This window comes from Ahaetulla prasina, chromosome 1, assembly GCF_028640845.1.
Source record: "Ahaetulla prasina isolate Xishuangbanna chromosome 1, ASM2864084v1, whole genome shotgun sequence".
Lineage (NCBI taxonomy): Eukaryota > Metazoa > Chordata > Lepidosauria > Squamata > Colubridae > Ahaetulla > Ahaetulla prasina.
The window spans coordinates 112,363,321-112,384,595 of NC_080539.1; positions in this window are offsets into that span (position 1 = coordinate 112,363,321).

Here is a 21,275-nt window from a genome sequence, read left to right on the forward strand (position 1 = left end):
CTGTTCCCTGAGATTGCTGTTTAGCTCATGGACATTTCGTTACCAAACTAGGTAACATCTTCAGCAGGGATTTGGGGTGAAGCGTCTTATTCGTTTATATAGATCCTGGGTGGTTGGTTGGTCTTGTGACTAGTTGAATCACAAGACTGATTGAGTTACAAGGCTGAAGACACGTCACCCAAAAACTCCACTGAAGATGTTACCTGGTTTGGTAGCAAAACATCCGGGGGATAAACAGCAAGCTTGGAAAATGGACCCCTGCCAAAACCTACAACCCCTAGCTACAAATTTTCTCAACAATCTCTAACAGTCCTGGTTTATATTTCAATCCATACCAAAGTGGATTTGGAAGTGGGGCTGTACTCCCATTCAAGGTGGGGCTGTACTCCTATTCATTCATAGAATTTGCTGCATGGGTTTAAATCCGGTTTTATTAGTGTTTTGGATTGCTTATATGTAACTTGTAATTTTTATATATATATATATATATATATATATATATATATATATATATATATATATATATATATATATATATATATATATATATATATATATATATAGGTCTTTGGTTGTTCGGGTTTTCTCCGTAAAATTGGAAGTGTCTTGGCGACGTTTCGATGAAGTCTCATTCGTCATCTTCAGGCTTCAGCTTCGTGCTTCTGGGAGCAATGTGTGATCGCAGCTGTTTCTTCCTTTAACTGCTAGTGGGGTTTGAACTGATTGGGTGGGAGCTTGGCTGTGCTCTGATTGGATGGGGTTTTCTGTGCTCTGATTGGCTGGGGTGTGTCCTGTGTTGGTGGGGGCTTGGTTGTGCTCAGTCTAGTCTGTGCTGCAGGGGGATTTGAGCTGGTGAGCTGCATAGCTGTTGTTTGGCTTTGTGGTCGTGCTACATCTTCATAGTGGGTGTCAGTCTGCTGCATGTATGGATTGGAGGGGTTTGAAATGGCTAATGTTGCAGCTGCGGTCTGGCTTCTGGTCCTTGGTCGTGCTTCATGATCAGTGTGGGTTTGGGTCTGCTTTCTGGGTGGATGTGCGGTGGTGACATCCTGTGTGGACCTTGTGAGTGTGGGTCTGGTGTCATTCCTCGTGTTAGGGACTCGTTTGTCAATAAGGGCAGGTTTCCAAATGGCTGGTAGGCGGGAGGTGTCATCTCGTTTGTTCATGCTGTGTGGGCGTTTTTCTATCTCAATGGTTTCTCTGATTATTCTGTTGTTAAAGTGTTCAGTTTTGGCGATAGTTCTGGTCTTTTTAAAGTCAATATCATGTCCTGTGACTTTAAAGTGTTGGACCAGGGAAGAAGTTGGTTCCTCTTTTTTGAATGAGTTTTTGTGTTCTTCAATGCGCACTTATTCTTCTGTTGGTTTGTCCAATGTATGTGGTGGGGCAGGCGGTGCATGGGATTTCATATACTCCTTGATTTTCTAACTCAATTTTGTCTTTGGGGTTTCTTAGGATGGTGGATATTTTTCTGTTTGTGCAGAATGCTGTCTTGATGTTGTGTTTGTGGAGGATCTTGCTGATTCTGTCTGTGGTGCCTTTTATATATGGGAGGAGGGCTGTGCCGCTTTCTTGTTCTCTGTCTTGGATTTTAGTGGGGGTTCTTTTGGATTAGCTTGGTAATCTTATTTGTTTTGGAATCCATTGGATGTTAGTACGTTAGTGAGAGTGTCTAGTTCGGGTTTTAGGTGTTGTTCATCAGCTAAGCATTTTGTTCTGGAGATGAGTGTCTTGGCTACGGAGTTGATCTGTGCTGGGTGGTGGTGTGAGAGTGCGTGCAGATAGCGGTTTGTGTGTGTTTTCTTCTGGTAGATGGTGTGTCCTAGGGAGCCATTGGGTTTTCTGTAGACTAAGACATCTAGGAAGGGAAGTTGGTTATTAACTTCTGTTTCCATGGTGAACTGTATTTTGGGGTGTAGGCTATTGAGGTGTGTGAGGAAGTTGTCAAGTTTTTCTTTCCCGTGTGGCCAGACTATGAAGGTGTCGTCTACATATCTGAGCCAGAGTTTGGGTTTGTGATCAGATTTTTCTAGAGCTTGGGTTTCAAAGTGTTCCATGTAGAGATTGGCAATGACAGGTGAGAGGGGTGATCCCATGGGTGCTCCTTCTACTTGTTTGTATTTTTGTCCATTATAGATGAAGTATGTGTTGGATAGGCAGTGGTTGGTCAGATCTAGGATGTGCTTGGGGGGGTTATATTTGTTTTGGATAGCTGTCAAGGCTTCTTTGATTGGCACTTGGGTGAAGAGGGATATGACATCAAAGCTCACGAGTAGGTCGCTAGGCTGTAAGTTTTGTTTCTTTATGATCTCTATGAACTGGAATGAGTTTTTTACGTGTGAGGTGATGGATTCTGCATAGGGCTGTAGTTGTTTGGCGAGAAATTTGGCTAGGTTTTGTAGAGGTGAGCCTATGGAGCTGACTATGGGTCTGAGTGGGGTTCCTTCTTTGTGTATCTTGGGGAGGCCATAGAGCTTAGGGCATCTGGATGATTTCTCTCTGGATGATTCCAAACAAATAAGATTACCAAGCTAATCCAAAAAGAACCCCCCACTAAAATCCAAGACAGAGAACAAGAAAACGGCACAGCCCTCCTCCCATATATAAAAGGCACCACAGACAGAATCAGCAAGATCCTCCACAAACACAACATCAAGACAGCATTCTGCACAAACAGAAAAATATCCACCATCCTAAGAAACCCCAAAGACAAAATTGAGTTAGAAAATCAAGGAGTATATGAAATCCCATGCACCGCCTGCCCCACCACATACATTGGACAAACCAACAGAAGAATAAGTGCACGCATTGAAGAACACAAAAACTCATTCAAAAAAGAGGAACCAACTTCTTCCCTGGTCCAACACTTTAAAGTCACAGGACATGATATTGACTTTAAAAAGACCAGAACTATCGCCAAAACTGAACACTTTAACAACAGAATAATCAGAGAAACCATTGAGATAGAAAAACGCCCACACAGCATGAACAAATGAGATGACACCTCCCGCCTACCAGCCATTTGGAAACCCGCCCTTATTGACAAACGAGTCCCTAACACGAGGAATGACACCAGACCCACACTCACAAGGTCCACACAGGATGTCACCACCGCACATCCACCCAGAAAGCAGACCCAAACCCACACTGATCATGAAGCACGACCAAGGACCAGAAGCCAGACCGCAGCTGCAACATTAGCCATTTCAAACCCCTCCAATCCATACATGCAGCAGACTGACACCCACTATGAAGATGTAGCACGACCACAAAGCCAAACAACAGCTATGCAGCTCACCAGCTCAAATCCCCCTGCAGCACAGACTAGACTGAGCACAACCAAGCCCCCACCAACACAGGACACACCCCCATCCAATCAGAGCACAGAAAAAACCCCATCCAATCAGAGCACAGCCAAGCTCCCACCCAATCAGTTCAAATCCCCACTAGCAGTTAAAAGGAAGAAACAGCTGCGATCACACATTGCTCCCAGAAGCACGAAGCTGAAGCCTGAAGATGACGAATGAGACTTCGTCGAAACGTCGCCAAGACACTTCCAATTTTACACGGGAGAAAACCCGAACAACCAAAGACCTATATACCCGTGAAAACCTCAGAAAACAAATATTTCACCTCTACGGGGAGGAAATCCACCATCTGACCAGGACCTATGAAAAACTAGAAGTCCAAAGAGCTTCCATTTTATGTGACCTCGCATTCCTACGAAACTGCCGCGATCAAAATTTAATCCCCAAATGCTTCCAATTGAAATTCCACTCCAACTCTGCAGCCACCAAACGCATCCTAAAAAGAACAGAATTGGCCTTAATCAGAAATGAACTTCACACAAAAAGATTCCTCCTAGATCAAATCAACAAAGATCTCCTCACACTTCACCTCAAACTCAGCAACAAGATGCACCCTGCACTTTGGGACAAATCCAAACAACTTGCCGTCTGAGAGCGAAACACAGACCACCCTCAAGACAGACACGCACACCAACAAACTCAAGACTACAAGAATGCCAGAAACAAACCCCTCCACCCTCACAGCAACACATGAAACAAACAGTGCATAACATCTCAGATAGGATCCTCACCAAAGCTGAAACCGATGTCCTTTCCAAAGGATTCAACTTTGCAGTCACTCCCAAATACATCCCCACGAAACCATTATATGCGGAGTTGAAACCAGCCTGACCAAAATCAACCCCGATGACGCTAACAAAATCAGACTCGAGATCTCCAACATCCTCTGCACCAGCAAGCCACCCAAAAGCAACTTACCCAAAGAGGAACAGACAGCACTACTTAACCTGAAAAAAGATACCAGCATAATAATCCTACCAGCAGACAAGGGCAACGCCACGGTGGTTATGAACACATCTGACTACCAAACCAAATTAACCAACCTACTCCAAGACCCTGCATACAAGCCCCTAAACACAGACCCCACCACCTACCTAGAAAAAACCACTAGATCCAAAATAAAAGCCTCCCCATCAGCGAAGAAATCCAACAAAGAATCATTCCCAGAGAGAAATCATCCAGATGCCCTAAGCTCTATGGCCTCCCAAGATACACAAAGAAGGAACCCCCACTTAGACCCATAGTCAGCTACATAGGCTCACCTCTACAAAACCTAGCCAAATTTCTCGCCAAACAACTACAGCCCTATGCAGAATCCATCACCTCACACGTAAAAAACTCATTCCAGTTCATAGAGATCATAAAGAAACAAAACTTACAGCCCAGCGACCTAATCGTGAGCTTTGATGTCATATCCCTCTTCACCCAAGTGCCAATCAAAGAAGCCTTGACAGCTATCCAAAACAAATATAACCCCCCCAAGCACATCCTAGATCTGACCAACCACTGCCTATCCAACACATACTTCATCTATAATTGACAAAAATACAAACAAGTAGAAGGAGCACCCATGGGATCACCCCTCTCACCTGTCATTGCCAATCTCTACATGGAACACTTTGAAACCCAAGCTCTAGAAAAATCTGATCACAAACCCAAACTCTGGCTCAGATATGTAGACGACACCTTCATAATCTGGCCACACGGGAAAGAAAAACTTGACAACTTCCTCACACACCTCAATAGCCTACACCCCAAAATACAGTTCACCATGGAAACAGAAGTTAATAACCAACTTCCCTTCCTAGATGTCTTAGTCTACAGAAAACCCAATGGCTCCCTAGGACACACCATCTACCAGAAGAAAACACACACAAACCGCTATCTGCACGCACTCTCACACCACCACCCAGCACAGGTCAACTCCGTAGCCCAGACACTCATCTCCAGAACAAAATGCTTAGCTGATGAACAACACCTAAAACCGAACTAGACACTCTCACTAATGTACTAACATCCAATGGATTCCAAAGAAATAAGATTACCAAGCTAATCCAAAAAGAACCCCCCACTAAAATCCAAGACAGAGAACAAGAAAACGGCACAGCCCTCCTCCCATATATAAAAGGCACCACAGACAGAATCAGCAAGATCCTCCACAAACACAACATCAAGACAGCATTCTGCACAAACCAAAAATATCCACCATCCTAAGAAACCCCAAAGACAAAATTGAGTTAGAAAATCAAGGAGTATATGAAATCCCATGCACCGCCTGCCCCACCACATACATTGGACAAACCAACAGAAGAATAAGTGCACGCATTGAAGAACACAAGAACTCATTCAAAAGAGGAACCAACTTCTTCCTGGTCCAACACTTTAAAGTCACAGGACATGATATTGACTTTAAAAGACCAGAACTATCGCCAAAACCGTACACTTTAACAACAGAATAATCAGAGAAGCCATTGAGATAGTAAAACGCCCACACAGCATGAACAAACGAGATGACACCTCCCGCCTACCAGCCATTTGGAAACCCGCCCTTATTGACAAACGTGTCCCTAACACGAGGAATGACACCAGACCCACACTCACAAGGTCCACACAGGATGTCACCACCACACATCCACCCAGAAAGCAGACCCAAACCCACACTGATCATGAAGCACGACCAAGGACCAGAAGCCAGACCGCAGCTGCAACATTAGCCATTTCAAACCCCTCCAATCCATACATGCAGCAGACTGACACCCACTATGAAGATGTAGCACGACCACAAAGCCAAACAACAGCTATGCAGCTCACCAGCTCAAATCCCCCTGCAGCACAGACTAGACTGAGCACAACCAAGCCCCCACCAACACAGGACACACCCCCAGCCAATCAGAGCACAGAAAAAACCCCATCCAATCAGAGCACAGCCAAGCTCCCACCCAATCAGTTCAAACCCCCACTAGCAGTTAAAAGGAAGAAACAGCTGCGATCACACATTGCTCCCAGAAGCACGAAGCTGAAGCCTGAAGATGACGAATGAGACTTCGTCGAAACGTCGCCAAGACACTTCCAATTTTACACGGGAGAAAACCCAAACAACCAAAGACCTATATACAAACACCCGTGTAAACCTCAGAAAACATATATATATATATATATATATATATATATATATATATATATATATATATATATATATATATATATATATATATATATATATATATATCCTACAAATAGGAAGCTGTAAGCACCTAGCCTGATGATGACGAATGGGATTTTGTCGAAACGTCGCCAAGATACTTCCAATTTTACGTGGGAGAAAACCCGAATAACCAAAGACCTATATATATATATATATATATATATATATATATATATATATATATATATATATATATATATATATATATATATATATATATATATATATATATATATATATATATATATATATATATATATATATATATATATCCTACAAATAGGAAGCTGTAAGCACCTAGCCTGATGATGACGAATGGGATTTTGTCGAAACGTCGCCAAGACACTTCAAATTTTACGCGGGAGAAAACCCGAATAATCAAAGACCTATACACACACACACACACACACACACACACACACACACACAATACTCTCAAGACCTTCATGTTCAAGTCAGAGAGAGCAGAAACTGAGAGATCAAGAATCTTATGTTTATATGAACATGAATAGGAACCACCCAGAGATGATGTTGAGGATATAGCAGTAGTATTAGTAGACTCATGCAATTATTTTTTTCTGCTCAGGCATCGTGTCCAAATAAATTATTGACTTCCCCAGAAACAGGAATTCTATAGTTATTGCTGGATTATTTTCAAATTAGGAAATTTGATTAAAAATATGCAGCTAGGACAGTAGTGGGATTCAAATCCCATTGCTACCGGTTCGCTCATGGGCGTGTGGGTGCTCATGCATGCGCGCACACGGAAGCTTCTGCACATGTCTAGAGATGTCTGGGCAGGTGGGCAGAGCCTCCTGGTGCCACCGCTACCAGTTTTCCCCAGCCGGGGCCAACCGGTAGCAACCCACCACTAAGCTAGGAGAAATTTACTATTAGGAATATAGTTGATGGCAAAATCAGTTATATGCATATATTGATTTTAATGGTTCAGCTACTACCAGGTCACCAGAGTGCCAGGAGAATTCCAGGATGTTGTCTGCTGTTCCATCCTTTCTTCTGCTGCTAAGTGATAAAGTGAATAATAACAGAGTGCTGAAAAGATCCTGTAGAAATTGTTTCTCCTCAGAGTTCTTAAATACAACGTATCAGACTTCACTGAAGCACAAGTAGTACATTATGATATTGGTATTGGAGGCAGCAAAGCTAGCCTAAAAATAAGAGGTGATATGACCCTCTAGGTAGAATTATGTAAATTAGAATATGACTGTCTACAGCAGCACACCTTTGATTTTAGTGGAATATATGTGGGATGGATTCCTTGAGACACAGTAAAAAAATAAACCAGTTGTATATTTTATTGTATTATATTGTATTTCATATTTGTCAACAAGTTGAGAGAACAAGAGGTAGTATTTCATGAGCATAGTTTCTTTCTTACTTTTAATATCTTTTCATAGTTATGTCAACATTCCTAGGCTTTCTATGTGTCTTTTGTCTGAGCTGACACTATTTTTCCTGAGAAAATAGATCTGAGGAAGAGATAATGTACTTGCTTTACAGAATGCCAATTTTTCTACTGTGCTCCCAGAGGATTGCTCGTGCCATTCAGTCTCAAACTTGAGGTTGATTTCAATCATTGATTGCCCTGTAAAAGAAAAGGGATTCACCTTGCTATGTATTGCATCTTCAGATGGCGACTGCTCTTCTTGTTTATGTAATCCCACAAGGAGAAAAAGTGGTATTGATAGCTGCATTCATTGCTGTTGTTGTTACATTTATTTGAGAGTTATGATGTAATCGGATTCCTATACCGAAAGCTGTAACAGCTTTGTTAAAATCAGATTTAAGTCTAGGCCTTCCTATAAGCAGATATAGGTATCGACTTGACCAGCACCAAAGCAGTTTAATTCAGTTTGTTCAGCTTCTGCTTCTCAGCGAAGCATGTTGAACTGCCAACACACCATCCATCAGAGTTACAGATGTCAGCTACCTTAAAGCAACAGTCATTATGCCATCAGCCCTGGAAAAATTCTGTTTCAAAATAAGGAATGCAAAGGAGGGAGGAAAATGAAGGCAGAATAATGAGATACTCAACCCAATGAAGTCCTGAAACTGGCATGTAAAGCACATAGGAATTGTTTTATACACAGGCAAATGTTTTGTCCATTTCTCCTTCTAGATCAATACTGGGTGCCAGGTCTGGATCAATTAAGCAAAATAACCAGGTACTTATTTCCCCTATCTTCCTCTTAACTCTTTCTCAGCTACATTCAAGATTAGTTTCATCACTTGTTGAGTCTAAATGTCTTGTTGGTTAAGTAATAGTTGGAGCAATGGGCACCATTGTTTGGCTGTGCTTAGACTCAGTTGGTCTTAATCTCACCCTGTTGGCCACATTGATTGACAGTGATTCTCCAGGACAATGTTTTTTATCCTCAGCAACTTTAAGATGTGTGGAGTTGAAGTTACATGTCTTAAAGTTGCTGAGGTTGAGAAATATTGCTCTCAGATATCAGGGAGAGAAATCTTGGCCACGAGTGTCAACCTGATTTTTTTAACATTAAAAAAAATCTGAACTTGCAATCTGTTGTTGTTGTTTTTGTATGGATTTATTAAATCCATAGAGGATCATTTTTGGAGTCAAAGAGTGGGGTATTTTTATAGATATAAAAATCAACAAGAAAACCACTTTAAACAGATTTTTCACAGTGGTGAAATCCTCCGCGGATTGTCATTGGTTCGCTACCTGTGCATACGTGGTGCACTCCAAACACATGCTGTGCACGTGCGTGCACACTTTGCACCAAGCACATGCTGCAGCATATGTGCAGTGCACATCAAGTGTGTGCTTGGCGTGGAAAAAGGAGGCTTAACAAGGTAAGTAGAACAGTGAGAGGGGGGAAACAGCAAATGTAAATCGTGCGGCACAGCTGATCATTGGAAATACCGGTTTGGATGAACCAGTATCTTTTGTTTACTACCAGTTCGCCCAAACCGGTAGCTTTTATCACTACTGGTTCGCCTGAACTGGTGTGAACCAGTAGCATTTCACTCCAATTTTTAATATACTATTCAAATCTCTCAAATATTCTCTCAGTTCTCACTGTCATGAATATGTTGAGTGAAAAAGAGCTATGTAGTGCTTTGATTAGATGCCACTGACTTTAAGGTAGAAGGAACCTACTGCTTTTTTCTCCATGGCATGCTTGCTTATTTAGTCTGCATCTTTTTGCTAATCTAGCCACTTCAGGGGTATTGACATTTCTTGATTTAAATATATTAAAAAAAAATTATTACTGTGATTAGTTTTTGGTGATTGACTTTCCATCATAGTGGCATTCTCTCTCTCTCTCCCTCTCCCTCCCTCCCTCTCTCTCTCTCTCTCTCTCTCTGTGTGTTTTTGGACAATCAATATGGGAGAAAGAGACAATGCTGCATGCATGGAGAGCTCCTAATCCTACTGCTGAAAACAGCTGTGAACTCAGCATTTTTGCTTTGGAAAAGATGCTATCAGTCATTGATGCAGTTGCTTGTGTAACTTCTCATAACTGTTTATTGTGGAAGGAAAGTATAAGTGACATGTTTGTGTGTGCAGGGAAAGGGAAGGGAAAAGAATTCTTTGAATGAGTACTGCATTTTAGGCCTATTTCAAGGTTTAGCTCACATGCTTGACTTGAACAAATATGTGGATTCAGAACACTGCTAGTCATCTTTGCCTGTTGCCAAACTATTCTCAGAATGAGAAAATTTAAAATAGCTGATCTGAGAGGGAATAGTTTTAGTAGTGTGTATTTTGAGATCAATTCTATTTAGAAACAGTGCTTAGCTCTTATATATATTTTATTTATGCAACTTCATGCTGCCTTAGTTGCACATGACTGTGAGTTACAGTTCAAAAGCATTTTTGATCATTTTGAAATGCATCCATTCCTCAGCAATTGATATGAATATTGATATTCAGACCTAAACTGAATTCTGCTCATCCAACAGAACTTCATCTTACTTTCCTCTCATTGCATCCCATCTGTTCTACAGAACTTCCCTAATTTACCATCCCCTTTTTTAAAATGTGAGATTGAAGGATAATTGTATGGCAAAGAGAAAATTTCATTTTACTGGCAGCTATGTAGCTTTTGTGGAAGAGCACACATAATGATGGTTAGTAGCTGGCTTTGGTTAAACCATTTGATAAGCAAATATGGAGGATCATTTTCATCTCCTGAACTTTGCAGAATGATAAGACAAAATCATTTTTTACTGTTGGGACCTTGTTAGATAAGTTCTTTGAATAAGAATTTTTTACTGTTGGGACCTTGGCAGATAAGTTCATTCATTGGTAGAACAGTTGCTTCATGAATAATTGGTTCATTAAAAAAAAGATGCTATCAAGTTGAACTGAACACTTGTGACTGCATTGACATGTAACATTATAGGAATGGTTTGATATCACCTTCTTTCAGGATATTGTTCAACTTCCCAATTTATAGCCCTTTAATTCCTAGTTATGCAAGGTGCTATCAATTGTTATGGAAATACAGTAAATGTGGTAATTGTGCATATCAAAAAAAATGGATTGATAGTATCACAAAAAAAAAATGAATAAGTTAGACAAGATTTGACTGACCATTCATTAAATCATATACCCAAATTCAGACGTTCTTCTGAAAGGTGGTTGGTAAAACTTTGTCTTGAAGTTAAGCTTTGTATGCCTGAACAGATCTCTTAAGTAACCGTTCAGGGATGTTACACAGAGTAAATGCATCAATTCTTGTTTCTGTATAATTTGCAGCTTATGCAATTTGTGAATGGAACACCAAAGACCTGCTTAATGAAATGTGCATATATTGGAAATGATTTGCTGTCTGATTTTAAGGACACATCCTTTTTAACTATGGGATCATAATTCAATATTTTGAATATATGCTATATGTTCAGGGTAACCTTCAGGATGCAACTATTTTGAAATACTTCTCAGTGACTTCTACTTAAATTCTCATCTCCAAACTGAATATTATTTACACATAAAAATAAGTTACCTGTTCTTGCTTGGTTTTTTTTGTTTTGTTTTGTTTTTACTAGACACTGTAAACTTTTTGGAGTAAATTTTGTTTTGCTTCCTGCTTCTATTCTGTTTACATCCAACTTAGGGATACCTGAGGATTTAATTCTTTGCAAATTCTGATTTGAACTGGCCTGATCTATATTTCCTAAGGTTAATTAACATGGTTTGGGACTCAGCTATTCACTTTTTTTATGATTCCTCAAAACAAGTATCAGCTCAAAAAGTTATGCCAAATGAAAACAAGATATATTTAAAAGGTTGAATTTTTTTTTAAAAAAAAGAAAAGCCTATTCTGAAAGACAATATGTAAAAAAATCAATTTAAATGCTAATATTTTGTGAGAATAAATTTTAAAAAAGTATGCGGCTTAATACAAAAATAAGACTGAAGAGATCTGTGCAGTCTAAGATTCCCACTGAACATCGACTATAATCCAAAGCGATGAATTCCATGTTCCTCCTGACAGATAAACCAGAAGAATATAAGTAGAGACCCACTCAAAGCAGTACAACTACCAGAACCCTTTACAATAGGGCTCCTCAACTTTCAGGCCCCGGTCCATTACTGGGCCATGAACCATTTGCAACCAGACCATGGAAACAGTGAGCAGGCATGCGTGTGCATCCACACTTGTGCAAGCAGCACGTGCGCATGCGTTCCATTTGCGTGAGCAGTAAGCGCGCATGTTGGCTGCTTGCACAAATGGAGCAATGCACCCATGCACACGCTTGCTGGTCGCTCATGAGGAATTATTCCTCCTCTCCCTCCACTTGCTGGTCCACAAAGACAGAAAGTTTGGGGAACTCTACTTTATAAAGTTGCTAACAGATTACAATTTTTAATGCAGGAAAGAGACAAAATTATGAAATATATCCAAAACAATGTTCCTGTAATTTTAAACAACTTTAAATAGGAGTTTTGTGCTGATCCTGTCCAATTCTTTTCAAGGTCCCTTCCTTCCCCTTCATGGCACCCATTCAATATGAAGTTACTAATGGGAAGAAAGAAGGTTCTGGACTAAATGTGACTTCTCACAGAAGCCTTTGTCATAACTCCATTCTACATTTGGGGCAGTCCTGATCTCTGATCAGTCCAGTGCTATCTCCCTGAACTTCATAAGGTCTTGTGGCTTTTTATGGGTATTGGGAAGGTATTGAGCACTTACTCAAGGAAACACTGCAAAAGTGCAGGAACCATTTGCACCTCAGTTTGAGATCCAGACAACACAGACTCATCCCCAACAGCCTGTGTCTGTCTTTAACAGTGAAGGGACACAGGGCAGAAAACATCCTGCAGGCAAGAAGGCTCTACAGCCATTTGTACTACTTAGGTGAGGACACAGATAAACCTCCAAATGGTCTCAACAACTCTCTAAAAGAAGGCAAATGACCAGCTGTCTGCAAGGAATATAAATCCTTCCATTCCCTACCATCCAGTCAGAGCTGAAGAAGCTTCTTGGATGAGAAGTGAAACGTTTTCAAAGAAATAACAAGAAAGTCCTGTTGCCTCCTGAAAAAGCACCTTTGGGGTAATAATTGGTGGAAACAGCTGCAAACATTGGCAGGCCCATTTCTCAAAATCATGGTCCTCTGTATGATGATTCAAGAAATCAAGATGGTGGCCATGACTCAGTGGCTCATTAATCATTAATCAGTGATTAATGCCTGATTTCATCAATACTTGTGTTACATAGAAAAGAGGGAGGGCTTCATTTTCTTGGTTGCACCCACCATTTCACAGACCCCCACAGACACTCCTACTCCAAATAGTTTGATTCTCTTTTCTCACCACTCCCAATCATAGGATACACTGAAACTAGCAAAAACCTGAATTGCTCTACGGACTATAGAGATGATCTTGATGGAAAGAGGGAAGATGTTTCCAAGGCAACAAACAGATAAACATGACTTATGCCCATACAAAGAGATAAATTTACAAAATGCCTCTGACAGAGACCACTCTAATTTTCAAGAAGATAAGAGAGAGAAGAAGAGCACATTCAGACTTGCAACATTTTGCTAATATAACCACTCTAATAAAAGTATCTTTAGATCTACCTAGTGTCTCTTTCTTACTCTGGTCTACCTTATAGGGGTGACACAATTATTAAGGGAACCATTTTAGGGAACCTGGTTTATATGGCTAACAGACCTAAGGGTCAAAGCACACTATTGCTTTTAGTGGATAAAATAATTACTCCTCAGCAATTATGAAATAATGCGCTCAATATTACATTGCACATATGGATTTTGAAAGCAACTATTTTGTCTAGACCTCTGAGTATGATTAACTAAGTGAACAAAAATAATGTTGGTATGTTATTAACAGTTTTAAGATTTAAATGATTATGATTTGTTAGACTATGTTGGTAATTATTGTTTTAGAACCATATGTTGAGTTTTATATTCAGGGACCAGAAAAGTACAATAAAAATAATACACAATTAAACATCTAAGTTGGCCTTTTGTAATAACAGTCTGAAAAGCTGTAAAATACTCATTATTAAAGTATAGCACAACATCAACTTTAAATTATATCCTGCTATTCTCCTATTAAGCAGAATAAATAGCACATCCTTCTGTCCAGTTTCTTGCCAGAAGGCAGACTTCTTTTCTTGGTGCTTCCTTTTACCTTTTTAGATTCTGAGTCAATCCACTTAGTGCTATGACTCAAAACTCAAGAAATAATATGGAACCTCCTGGTGATTTTCTCTGCATCCCGAAAACGCAATTGCACTTCTGTTCAGAAGTTTCAGCTTGTGCAAATCATGGCTTTAAGCCTTTTTACGCATGCATACTGGCCACAAACAAACTTTAGAAATCAATTTGAGGTGCTGACATTTATAGCTCTGAAAACAGATGGCAAACTGGAGATCTCGCAGTCAGTTCTATTCAATAGAGGCCTATTTATCCACATTTAGCAAAAGCACATGGCACCTTTTGGCAATTTTTCGGTGGTTGGCCCTAGGCCACCATTTCAATTTGCTTCATTGTTCTCTTTGGGCTCATGGAAATGTTCAGGAGCAGGCTGACCTGAAAGAAATTTGTGATTCCATTTCACAGACCTTAATACTCTGGTTAGCCATATATCTGATCCCCATCATAGTTTCTCATCCAAAAGAATATCCTTTCAAGAAAGATTTCTCACCCGCTTCCTTTTATCCTCAAGAGGTCTTTATGTTGAACCTTGAGAAGAAAGACTAGCTTTTAATGTGACCAGCAGCACCTCGGGTGAGTCAAGATGGACATGATGGTGGTTAAAGTGTCACAATTGAACTCCATCTTTCGGTACATGCAAGTGATGTTGGTAAATATATAAAAACTGCAAAGCTTCAGCCATGAGGTGGCGCAGTGGTTAGAGTGCAGGAGTACTGCAGGCTACTTCTGCTGACTGCCGGCTGCTGGCTGCCTGCAATTTGGCAGATCAAAGCTCACCAGGCTCAAGGTTGACTCAATGTTCCATCCTTCCGAGGTGGGTAAAATTAGTCCCCAGATTGTTGGAGGCCAATATGCTGACTCTGTAATCCGCTTAGAGAGGGCTGTAAAAGCACTATGAAGTGGTATATAAGTCTAAGTGCTATTGCTATTTCTGTCTGGCCTGATTTGAGCCTTCTGCAGATAGTGCCAGAAATCATCCTCCCTATTCTTTTCAGTTGCTGACTTCGGGAGACAGTGCAAGTGAAAATGTGAAAGTTGAAAAGGCAACTTCCTTTTCTCCCCCATGTTAATTCTCACTGACATTCATCCAAGCTTTTAAAGCTTTTGATAGGCATAAGCTTAGAAAAAAAACCTTTAAAAGGAATGTTATAAACAAGTCTGTTAAAATAATAAGAAGCATACAATCCAACCAGCATGAAAATAATTACATTCCTTTCTAGCCTAGCATGGCCTTGACTGAAGAATAAGCAAAAAAAAAAAGGGCAAAAACAAAATCTGCAAAGTAATATTTTTTAAAAAGTGAAAGTGGGGGTTTAATTTTTGCCTCCACTGAAAAAGAAAAGAAATTCTAAGAAATTTTGGGTTGATCTTAAGTCAAAGTAGTGTTCCTTATTTTTTTCCTGAGCACCCGCTTCTTTAGCTTGCAACTACGTTTAGGTTTTTTTTTTAAAAAAAAATACTGTTTTCTTTTAAAATTATTTTTCGTAAGTTATTTAATGGAATCTTTTTTTCGCTCTCTTCATTCCTTTGTGAGGCTGACACTAAATTTGCGTCCATGTTGTAGGGAAATTCCCAACTTCCCCAATATACTTTTTTCCTGAAAAGATTAGGTGTACAATTGTATTGTGAGCAGTTCACCTATTAACTATCAGACATCCGGATCATCATCTTCCCAAAAAAAAATGTCCATTATAATATATATTGGTAAGGTCTAGTAGCATATGAAAGAGCAATGTTTTATATAAACCTTGGCTGCCAGAAGCTTAGTGGTCCCCTGGACTTTATATGACCCTTAAACACTGAGAAAGGAACAAAAGCAAACTATATGATTGGTTAGAAAAAAGAAATCAAAATAATAAATCGGAATGTTAATCTAATTAGGTTAAATCTAGGAAGTGTAAATTACTGAATAGTGTTAACTGGATAATGATGGTTCTGTAAATAGACACCAATGTAAATATAAGCACGTAGATGAAAGATTGAATGAGAACAGAGAATATATATCTATGTCGATACAGCAAGCTGTAAAATAATATATGATGTAATGTTATGTTTGTTACGTGTATTTAATGTGTTTTTGTTTTTTGTTTATTTTTCTTTATTTTTTAAAGTCAAATGTTTAATAAAAATTACTTCAAAAGGAACATCAGGTAGGATTGTCACTTAACAAATGACCTTTAATAAGATGATGCTAGCGGTTGAGCTTTAAAAAGTAATAATTTCAAAAAAAATCATTACCAATATATTTAAACTTTTTATAAGAAAGGTCATTCTGGGAAATGGTGAAAACTTTCCCCGGATCCAAAATAGCTGTTACCCTAGGTCACTAAGTGAAGTTTTGAAGGATAAAAGCAGGTGTCATCTGATATACCTGAAGGGCATTATAAATCTATATCTATATCTATATCTATATCGAGGGAGAGGGAGAGAGAGAGAGAGAGAGAGAGAGGTATGTGTGTGTGTGTGTGTGTGTGTGTGTGTAGTTGTGTGCCCATTAGTCTTTTGTGTTGTAACGACCTGGTTAATGGGCTTCCTGGAAACATCCCGAGTTCTAGGAATGTGACCTCCTGGTCTTGTGCTGTAACATCCTGGGTGGTAGGTTGTGTTGTAATGTCCTGAGCTTTGGTGTTGTAGCCTCTGGAGTTCTGTGATGTGATGTCCTGAGCAGATGGCTGTGATGCAGCATCCCGGGTTTTGGTTTGGCTCCAAGTCCAAGGTCTTGTATGTGTTCCTGGCATGTGTCAGCTTGCCTTGCGTGGGGATCAGAGCCAGTAGTGCCAGCATGGTCTGGCTTCTGGATGGTGGTTGTGTTTCATCTGTGGGATGGGTTTGGGTTTGAATCTGGTGAGGATGATTGGTGGTGGCGTCATGTGTTATCCTGGGTCCGGTGTCAATTTTCGTGGCTGGGACTTGTTTGTTGATTAGGGCTAGTTTCCAGATGTCTGGTAGGCAGGAGGTATCATCACATTTGTTCATGTTGTGGGGGTGTTTCTCTATTTCGATGGCTTCCATAATTATTCTCTTGTTGTAGTGTTCAGTTTTGGAAATTAATTTGGTTCCTTCACAATCAATTTCATGTTGTGTGGTTTTAAGGTGCTGGAAAAGGGAGGAGGTTTTTTTCTTCTTTTCTGACTGCATTCTTGTGTTCTGCGATGCGTGCATTTATTCTCCTATTAGTTTGTCCAATGTATGTGGCTGGGCAGATTTTGCATGGTATTTCATAGACTCCTTGGTTTTCTAGCTGGATCTTGTCTTTGGGGTTTCTTAAGATGTTGGCTATTTTTTGGTCTGTGCAGAAGGCTGTCTTGATGTTATATTTGTGGATAATTTTTGTTCTGTTCCCCCACCTCAGTCCGGGAGACATGTGAACTGACTCAATTAGCTGGCAATTTAGTCCATGGCAGCTATCAGCTCTGGCAGCAAACCAGCGATCATCTGCCAAGGTTTTTTTTATCTTCCCTGATGCTGGCGTCACAGAAGCTCATTACCAGAGCAACCAGGAAGTCAGGAACAAACAGCAATCCAGGCAAAATGCTCAGTCAAATAGTTCAGCTCAAGTTTTCTCCAGTCAGTTTGTTTTGTCCATCACGAAGTAGTAGAGCAGCCCCTCCTGCTTTTATACCTGTGGGGTGTGGCTCCGTGACTCAGCACTCTGTAGGCCTGCCCCACCCCTTCTTCTGTTGTTCCCGCCTCTCTTGTCTATGAAACCTGGAATCTAACCAGGACTGATTGTCCACAGCTGGGTCTGGAAGCGTTGCCTGGGTGGGGGTAGATACAGGAGATACAGGAGACAGAGGCCTTGTCACCTCCTCCACCTGGCCTGCCTCTGGTTCCTGGAGCTGAACCAGAGAGGCCGGCCCTTCTCCCTCACTCTCTGAGTCACTTTCTGGCAGGGGGCCAGGCCCAGGGGGGCTGGAGCCACAACAATTTTGCTGATTTTATCTGTGATGCCTTTGATGTACGGGAGGAGGGCGATGTCATTGTCTTGTTCTGTGTCTTGTTTCTTGGGCGGTATCTCTCTTTGGATTAGGTTGATAATTGTGTTTCTTTGGAATTCGTTGGAAATTAATACTTTTTTGAGAGTGTGTAATTCAGTTTTCAGGTGGTCTTTGTCAGCTAGGCATTTGATTCTGGAGATGAGAGTCTTGGCTACGGAATTGATGTGTGCAGGATAGTGATGTGATTGTGCATTTAGGTAGCGGTTGGTGTGTGTTTTTTTCTGATAGATGGTGTGTCCTAGGGTTGGGTTTTTTTGTAGATTAGGGCATCCAGAAAGGGGAGTTGGTTGTTAGCTTCTATTTCCATAGTGAATTGTATTTTGGAGTGTAGGCTGTTGAGATGTGTGAGGAAATTGTCCAGTTTCTCCTTTCCATGTGGCCAAATTACGAAAGTGTCATCTACGTATCTAAGCCAGAGTTTGGGTTTGAGTTCAGATTTATCTAAAGCGTTGGTTTCAAAGTATTCCATGTATAGGTTTGTGATGACGGGTGAGAGGGGAGATCCCATGGGTGCTCCTTCTATCTGTTTGTATATTTGTCCATTGTGGATGAAGTATGTGTTGGTTAGGCAGTGGTTGGTCAAATCTAGAATGTCTTTGGGGGGGTTGTATTTGTTTTGGATAGCTGTCAAGACTTTTTTAATAGGCACTTTGCTGAAGAGGGATATGACATCGAAGCTCACGAGTAGGTCGCTGGGTTGTAGGTTTTGTTTCTTTATTGTTTCTATGAAGTGGAATGAGTTTTGTACATGTGAGGTGATGGATTCTGCATAGGGCTGAAGTTGTTTGGCAAGGAATTTGGTGAGATTTTGTAGAGGTGAGCCTATGGAGCTGATTATGAGTCTGAGTGGTGTTCCTTCTTTGTGTATCTTGGGGAGGCCATAAAACTTGGGGCATCTGGATGATTTCTCTCTGGGGATGATTCTCCGACTAATCTGCAAACACCCACTCCATCTACCAATCAAGATGCAACCACACAGCCAACCAACCCACTCATAGCAACACTCCCCACCTTCCCACCAGTATTTATAGAGAGACAGCAGCTCTGACCACACTTTGCTCACACAAGCACGAAGCCAAAAGCACCAGCCTGAAGATGATGAGTAAGACCTCATCGAAACGTCGCCAAAATACTCTCAACCTTACACGGGAAAAGACCCGAATATGCCAAGACCTACATACCTATACCCATGAAAACCTATGAAAACAAATATGTGTGTGTGTGTGTTTCTGCTTATCTCTGAATTTTTAAGGAACTGCTGCTCATCACTAGAGTAATAGCCAATAAGCAGGGTAGGAATTAGACATTCCCTTGATTAGTGCAGTACAGATACTTCAGCTTTTGAGTTTTGATCAGAATTCATGACTTCACTACACTTCAGTAGTCTTGATGCTATGGCAGTTACAAGTCTGTCTTTGGCATAATGATTAGACACACACACATCTTTCAATCTGACATGAAGGCAAGAGTAGATTCTGCCTTGTGATTTTTCTGGTGAAGCAAAACATTTCATGTTTGGAAGTTTCTTTGGTAAAGATGGAGAACTCAAGAAACGGTAAAGTTGGAGAGCTTAAGAAATGTTGAATATCCCTAGAATGAAGATGGGAAACCTTTTAATTAGTTTATAGATATTGTTGCTCTGAAATGTTGTTATGAGCCAGGGTGTCTTGATTTAATGAAGAGCAGGGTGGCCTTATTACAATCCTCACAGTTCAAGTAGGAGAAAATACAGCTTTGATGGACTGAGAATCTCTCTGACTCAGAATCTTCCTTTTGGCTTTTTTTCCTCAGCCTGAAGTCTGGAATAGCTTGGGAATTGAAACAAAAGGCAGGAGAATTTTTTTAAAAAAATGTCTTTCTCTCTCTTCCGTTTACAGAGACCTTCTTTGAATGAATGTGTAAACTCTGTAAACATGCTTTTTTAAACCCACTTAACTCCTCATTCATGCTTCTCCTTTCTAATCTCCATACATTTTGGAATCACTGTTGTAATAAGTGTTGCTAGCAAACATGGGAACTCAGGTGTTGTGTAACGCTCATGTGCCTGTAAGGGAAACTGGTGAACTTCTTGATCTTCTGACTAAAATCTGGTCATTTGCATGACAAACTCCAAAACAGACTGAGCTCCTAAAACTGTGGCTACAGAAGAGGGCATTCTAATCTTCACTCTGTTCTAGCTAAATACCTTTATATCCCATCGATTATTTTTGTTCAAGAGAGGTATACAATACACACACACACACACACACACACACACTTCTGCATTGTTTGATATTTTGGGAGTTATATTTTGATATTTTGGGAGAGCCACAGTGGCTCAGTGGTTAGAATGCAGTACTGCAGGCTACTTCTGCTGACTGCCGACTGCCAGCAGTGTGGCAGTTCGAGTCTCACCTGCTCAAGGTTGACTCAGCCTTTCATCCTTCCAAGGTCAATAAAATGAGGACCCAGATTGTTGGGGGCAATATGCTGACTCTGTAAACTGCTTAGAGGTGAATGTAAAGCAACGTGAAGCAGTATATAAGTCTAAGTGCTATTACTATTGCTACTCTTGAACTATTCTTGTACCATACTGTTCTCTATTTTATCATGCTCTGAGAGACATTAAAATGCATATTTATTACTTAATCTCCATTAAACCTCTCAATAATGATTGCATGCAGTTGAGTTTATCCTTCTACAAAAATTCAACAGAAAGCTCACAGACAATGAAGTGCAGTCACCTTTGAATGGCTGGGCTACATAATTTCCCCAATAGCCATTCTTGTCTATTAGGAAAGTCCTTGGCAACAAAGAGAAGAACTCACTTTAGCCTTGTACTTAAGGGCTGCTACTCTTAGAAATCTTCTATTAAAAAAAAAAACTACACACAGAGAGAGTTTTTTTCATAATGACTATAAATGGCCGGTAAAGCAATCTGCTGTACAGATGATGTGCTACAAACATAAAAAAAGAAGAGGTTTATCACTAAAAATAACTTTGGTTTATAGTCCAATGGCAGTTGACAATAAGTAAAAGCAATAA